At 32.4% G+C, this 7,527-nt stretch overlaps 1 pseudogene; it reads right to left on the bottom strand.

Annotated features, from left to right (window-relative positions):
* Positions 1-5,036: 5,036 nt before the first annotated feature.
* Positions 5,037-6,763, bottom strand: LOC125837879 (UDP-glycosyltransferase 92A1-like; annotated as a pseudogene).
* Between the last annotated feature and the right edge of the window lie 764 nt (positions 6,764-7,527).

Below are 7,527 nucleotides of genomic sequence, written 5' to 3'. Positions count from 1 at the left end.
CTGAGGCTTGTTGAAGGACTTGAAAGACAGTTGTTTGTCATTCCGGCGGGCCCTTTTTTCCTTTTCTTTATGTTTTGTTCTATTAACAAACAAAGGCTGAGACTTGTAATTATTTCAATTACACACTTTTGTATTAGAGGCATGTACACATGAAAATCAAGTTTTGGGGTGTTCCTTGAATGAATAAGTCTTTCCGCTTTTATCTTGTTCTTGTTTTATCTTTCTGCATTTCTTTCATTCGTTGGGTTGAGGCTGACTTGTTTTGGTGGGAATAGACAAGTGTCATCACGTACATTTTTGGATCGTAACATAGATCTATATCGATATAATTAGAATAAGCCTTTTTCTATTTGATTGTAATGAGTCGTGTCGATCTATTGTGTAGTATTAGAAGAAAAAAAGGGGGTCAAATATACCTATGTACTATTGTAAATAGGTTAAATCTATCCTTTGTTATACTTATGTGGTAATTGAACAATGATTTTCATGAAACTTCCAGATGGAGAAGTGACTATGGAAACGGATTGAGAATGGGTTAAATGGGTGGATTTCTAAAGGTATTTGGGTATTTAAATTTGGGGTGGGTTATTTCATTTTTAAGTTTGACATGTGTTTCATGTAGGGACATCTCAGAACATTCGAAGTTATTTCATTTTTCTTTTCTCTATATTTGTATTGTATGTACTTGCAGACTGACAAGTGTTATTATTTCCAGCAAATTCATCAAATCTCTCCTTTATTTTTCTTCAGTTACAGTGTGTTATAAGTGAATTATCTTGCTGCGTCAACTACTTTGCTTTCTTATTTTATCTTCCTTATTTATTCCTTTTTATTAATGGCAACGTGTGGTTGAGAAAGATCCTAACTAATTTTATTTCAATTAATTATAATAAATAATATTATAAATTATAATAATTAACAACTTAAAATATTGATTGAAAATTTGGTTCACTCTCAAATTTTCAGGAGCTTAGGGTCAAGTTTTATTATTTACAGAGAGGAAAATTTTATTTTTAAAAATTACGAAAAAAGGGAATAGGAGAGGACCTTAGGGTCAAGTTTTAGAATTTACAGAGAGAGGAATTTATTTTTTAAAATTACGAGAAAGGGAATAAAAGACGAGCTTTGGGTCAAGTTTTGAAATTTAGACTTTTAGATAAGATAGTCACAAACCTGAGGAGCCCATTTTGGCACTATGAGTCCCCTATTTTGATCCTCGAAAACGCGTTGAACAAATCCCTCAGGAAGCCACTCCTCTGCTCTGAATTCCATGTTTATGTCAAAACCCAAAGGAGGTCTAACAGCCCATATGAAGTTTACTCTACTAGCGGGGCGGGTTATATTCGAATGTGATTTATTTTAAATTGAATAGTTCTTTTAATCTTAGCCGTTCACGTGTCCTCTATTAGTCACAAGGGCATATTTAACCCGAAAGTATATCGGAAGGGGTATATTTAGCCCGAAAGTATAACCAGGGGTATATTTAAACTATTTCCTATAGTACAGGGGTATATTTGGCCCTTTGCCGTATAATATAATGCAAGTAAAAGTTTCCCGATTCGATAATATATCTTACAAAGTTATTAAGTATTTAAATTTAGCAAAAGATTTTAATTGAAGGAATATATTAGAATACCATTCTGACTTTTGATTGTTTGTATGAGTTACATTTGTTTTTAATGATTTCCAGATATTATTATGTCTCAGGTGGTTAAATTATAGTAATATCTTATAAGTTTAGGGTCTAGTTAAGTATTTTTTTCGCGAGTTTTCAAAATTATTATTTGTGTCAGATTTTAATTTCCAAATATATGTACTCAGATAGATGAGGTATTAGGTGATGTTTATTCCAAATTCTGTGTATCCAACTGAATTCACATGTATATGACTCTCTCGCTTGTCTCTCTCCTATCTTGCTTGCCTTTCACAAATCTTCTTGTGTATTTGTATTTCAGAATGTATCTAGACTAGATACATGTATATAATGTGACTCACATGTATATACAAACTCTCTTGTTTGCCTCTCTCCTTCCTCGCTCGCCTCTATCCCTATGTATATGTATTTCTGAGTTATCTGACACCAAAAATACATGTATTTGTGTCATGACCCAAAAATGGACATGATTGACACTTGTATATTCCCACCAAGATAAGTCAGCCTCAACCCAACAAAACGAAAGAAATGTGGAAAGTAAAGCAATAATAACAAAACAGCGGAAAACTTAGTCATTCTAATATAATCCCCAAAACATGGTTGTCACGTGTTCCAGCCATTAATAAATAAAGTATGGAATTCAAAGATAAGTACAAGTCTCAGGGTGTGTTTGGTATGAAGGAAAATGTTTTCCATGGAAAATGTTTTCTTGGAAAACAAGTTGATTTTTGACTTATTTTCTCATGTTTGGTTGGTGAGTAGAAAATATTTCCGAAAAAGATTTTTAGTGTTTGATTTATGAATGAAAAATGTTTTTGAAAAAATTATTTTATTTTTACTAGAGTAGAAAATAATTGTTGAAATTGAAAATATTTTTTAAAAACAAACTTAATTTTTTTTTGGGGTGGGGGCTGGTAGGGGGTGGGTGGAGGGGTCGAGGGTAGGGGTGAAGATTTTGAAATTTTGAAGTTAAAAATATTTTTTAAAAACAAACTTAAATTTTTTTTTGGGAGTGGGGGGGCTGGTAGGGGGTGGGTGGGGGTGGGAGGGCTGGTAGGGCGTGGGTGGGGGGCCAAGGGTAGGGGTGAAAAATTGAAATTTTAAAGTTAAAAATATTTTTTTAAAACAAACTTAAATTTTTTTTTGGGAGGTGGGGGGTTGGTAGGGGTTGGGTGGGTGGGGGGTTGAGGATAGGGGTGAAAAAATGAAATTTTGAAGTAAAATATTTTTTAAAAACAAACTTAAAATTTTTTTTGGGTGGTGAGGGGGGTGGTAGGGCGTGGGTGGGTGGGTAGGGGGTGGTGGGGTCGAGGGTAGGGGTGGAAAAAATGAAATTTTGAAGTCGAAAATATTTTTTAAAAACAAACTTAAAATTTTTTTTAAGGGGGGGGGGGGGTCGAGGGTAGGGGTGAAAAAATGAAATTTTGAAGTCGAAAATATTTTTTTAAAACAAACTTAAATTTTTTTTGGGGAGTGGGGGGGTTGGTAGGGGGTGGGTGGGGACTGCATAGGGGGGTCGAGGGTAAGGGTGAAAAAATGAAATAATATTTTTTTAAAACAAACTTAATTTTTTTCTTTTTGAATGGGGTGGGATAGGGGGATGGGGGGGGGGGGGGCGAGGGTAGGAGGTGGGGGGTGTAAAAAAATAAAAAATTGAAATTACAAATATCTTTTAAAAACAACTTTTAATATTTTTTTGGGAGGGGTGGTGGTAGGGGGTGGGGGTAGGGGTGAGGGTGGGGTAAAAATATTGAATTTAAAAACAAACTTTAAATTATTATTTTTTGGGGGGGAGGGGGGTGGTTGGGGGGGCTTGTTTGAGGGTAGGGACCAAATAAATTGATTTTTTCAATAATTTTTTTTAAAATTAGAAGTTGGAAGAGAGTTTTGGAAAATATTTTCCTTAAGTTTTGAAGGGAAGTCATTTTCCTTAAATTTGAGGAAAATGAGTTGAATTGGAAAACATTTTCCAAAACATTTAACCCAACCAAACATGAGAAAATTGGAATTTCCTTCATACCAAACACACCCTCAATGTCTTTGTTTCTCAAATAGAACAAAGCATAACATAAAGGAAAAGAGAGTCTGTCGAAATGACAAACAACTACCTCTCAAAGTCCTTCAACAAGTCTTGGGTATAGAAGAAGAACAATCACATGGAATCAGGCTTGGAATCGGACTCAGAACCTGCACAAGTGTAGAAGCAAGAAGTGAGTACAAACAACGTGTATTATAAATCAGCCTCAGCCCATTAACGATACTAACAAGTATATCACATGGATAGGTATTGGGACAAGTAGGCCCAATACAAGCAACAAGGCCAGGCCTTCACATTATGTCAACAGCTAGGATATACAGATATTTTCTTACGTATATAGCTAAGTTAAGTAGACAGTAAGAGATATTCACCAAAAAATATAAAAATGAGTAGAGGGTTTTTAGGAGCACACTTAATTTAAAAACCAATTTATTCTTTTTGACTTAATTCTAGTTAGATAAAATGTGATATAAACGTCACACTATTTTAATTTAATTGTTAGTCTTTGTCAAGAAAAAAAACTAGTAATTTGAAATAGATAGTAGATTAAGCTATTTTTTCACTTTAAAATAGATTTGAACCATATTGAAGCATATGAAAATATTTTTGAATTTTTATTTAGTGGTAAATTGAGATCACTAGATAATGAAAATTTGAAAAAAAGAAAAGAAAAATATTGTCTTATAACCTACAACTTACTTTAATACATAATAGTTATTCTGATATTGATGATTTAAAATAATTTGAATTAAAAGTGATAAGAGAAGCAATACTAGTAGAAGATAATAATCTAATAAAAATACTCAATCAAATGAAAAGACTTGATTCTTTTCCAAATACACATATTGCTTACAATGTTAACATTCATGTAATCGTTGTCTCAGCCGAAAGATGTTTTTCGAAACTAAAATTGATTAAACTTATTTAAGATCAATAATGTGTCGAGAGATATCGAATGAATTAACTATATTATCAATTGAAAAAAAATTATTAAAACAAATCGATTATAAAACAATAAGTAACTAATGACTTCACATCTAAAAAAGTCAGAAAAGTAGATTTAAATAAAAGTATATATGATGAAAAAAATAAGATATTAGGGTCCCTCTCTTAAGTTTCATTTTAGGCTCCCAATCTTGTTGAGTCGGCCCTAATCAATCTTTATAATCTGTGATTATATATAATAAGATACACATGTACATACACACACATACTTATATTTAAAAAATACATAAAAGTACATACTTATGTTATTTTCTACAATAAACAAAGTACTTCATCACACATTCTCTCCATTTTTTTGTTTATTTCTTATGATTAACACCATGTAAAAGAATGATCTTCTTAACTGTTAGACATATTACCATTAATCCTTACATCATTTGATAATTTGTTCATGGACAAAGCTGCATTAAGAAACTAATCCATTGCTCTAATAGATGACCCTTTTAAATCTTCATCATCTATAATAGCATTATTTATCATTTCTTTAACTTCACAAGCTTTCCTTCTAATTTCATTCCCTTTCTCATTTACCCCCATAACAACATCAATTTTCTCCAATATATCCTCATGCTTAACTTGAGAATTATTCCCTCTAGCTACCTCAACACATACACCAACATCTTGCTCCAAGAACTTTGCATTGTAAAATTGCTCTGCTGCAGTAGGCCAACCTAGAAGTGGCACTTCATTTTCAAGTGATTCCAACACTGAATTCCATCCACAATGTGTCAAGAAAGCTCCAACTGATTTGTGTGCCAAGATTTCAACCTGTTGTAACCAAAATAAAATAAAATTAACGTAAGCTTTTAGATAATATGGTTACACGCTTATCTGATATTTAGACAACAAGAGATCTCGAATTCAAATCTCATAGCAATTTGAAAAGAAAAATTTGGTCCCACAAAAAGAATCAGACCTACATGTGAAATGGCATTTTGAGATATTAAATAATTAAAAGTGTGGATGAAGTTTCTAACAATTTAAACTTTCAGATAAAATGGTTACAAACCTTACGAGCCCATTTTGGCACTATATGTCCCCTACTTTGATCCTCGAAAACGCATTGAACAAACCCCTCAGGTAGCCACTCCTCTCCTCTGAATTCCATGTTTATGTCAAAACCCAAAGGAGGCCTAACAGCCCATATGAAGTTTACTCTACTTGCATTATCCAAGGCTTTTGCCAATTCCATCATTTGAGATGTTGATATTCTGTTCTGAGAGCCAAAAGAAATGTAAAGTACTGATTCTTCTTCTTTTTCATCAAGAAATTTGATGAACTTCTCTTTTTCTTCCCCTGTTTCATTGCCAACTCTTTGTTTATTACTTACTGGCCAAGGTATTGGTCATATTGCCCAAACAGGTATTCCTAATTTTCGACGAAAATATGTTAATCCAAGCTTGTCTAGACCTTCAATTGTATTGAAAAGAATCCCATCAGAGTTAATCCAGTTAGGAAGATTTTTCCAGTTGAAATTTGTGTAAGGATCATTAGAATCAGCTTCTAATAGACTTGGATTCAATTGACTAACATCAAGATTACCACCTTCTTGAAAATCAGGCATAGTAAAAACAAAGTTTTCTGTTTTTTGATGAGGCAAATTTAGCCACATAGAGTAATAACATGCCAAGCCAAAACCACCAGCCCCACTAAAAATGACATGAAAAATTCCAAATTCATGAGCTATATTTGCTGACCATCCAAAAAACATGTCTGATATTACACAAAGTGGCTTTTCAATAAGACTAGATACAAGATTTCTAAATAAAGGTTCAAGAAAAGAGGAGATTGTCATAAAATGCAAGGAAAGTTTAAAAGTAAGTGAATCAGTGTTTTCAGTGTTTGGAGGCAGGCCATGTTCTGAACTATTGAATGGAATTTCAAGAAGAGAAATAGAAGAATTTTGAGGTAGAGATGATTTGAGTTTTTTGATATTGAGAGGTGTATTCACAAAAATTATATTGTAACCTTTTTTTTTCTAATTTAAAGGCTGAGGTTAAAAAAGGTATAATGTGGCCTTGTGCCATGAAGGGGAAGAGAATAATTGTTCCCTTTTTCTTCTCCATTTTTTTGGTTCTTTCTACTAAAAAAAAAAAACTAGCCAAGAGTTGACATATATAGAGGTGAAGAGGAAACAAGAGGTGATAAAAGTGATTTATTTTTCCCTTTCTTTTTCTTTTCCTAATTTTTTTTCTCTCAGTGTCCGGTATCTAGATTGGAGCCCGACTATTTTCGGATTTGCTCCGCTTAGGGCCTCATACAACAAAAAAAAAATGTATGTAATTGCACAAGTAAAATATAGAGATGGTAGAATGTACACAGATCTTACTTTAACTTTGGGAGGTAAGAAAATAGTTTTTTATAGATCCTCGGCGGGAAGAAAAGATGACAAATAAATAATATTTTAAAATTTTTAAGAAAATTTATTTGTGCTGATTTATTTTTAAAGTATTTGTTAAATGAGATGTTTTTTTTATATAATATTTATTAATATGAAGAAATTAATATATAGAAGGGTAAAATTGTTAAATCTAAATTAATTTGTATTTATTTTAAATAGGTTTAAAGAATGGTTACTAGAAAATGAAAATAAGGGAGGTAGACGTAATATAGTAAACCACAGGGAAAGTGAGTGTTATAGAGCGAAACCTGGAGGGAGATCTCGGAAATTATCCCAAAAGAATGACAAATTATGCTGGAAAAACGATATGAGTAATAACTGTAGTAAAATAGTAGTCCAATTAAAGTACAAAAATAGATTGTATCAGAAATAGAAGGAAAGATTTATACAAGTAAAAGGAAGAAGCTAAGAAATCGATTTAAAAGTTTA

Source organism: Solanum verrucosum, unplaced genomic scaffold, assembly GCF_900185275.1.
Source record: "Solanum verrucosum unplaced genomic scaffold, falcon-dt-bn FXZP01000262.1, whole genome shotgun sequence".
Taxonomy (NCBI): Eukaryota; Viridiplantae; Streptophyta; class Magnoliopsida; order Solanales; family Solanaceae; genus Solanum; species Solanum verrucosum.
This window is presented reverse-complemented; position numbering and strand designations above follow the sequence as displayed.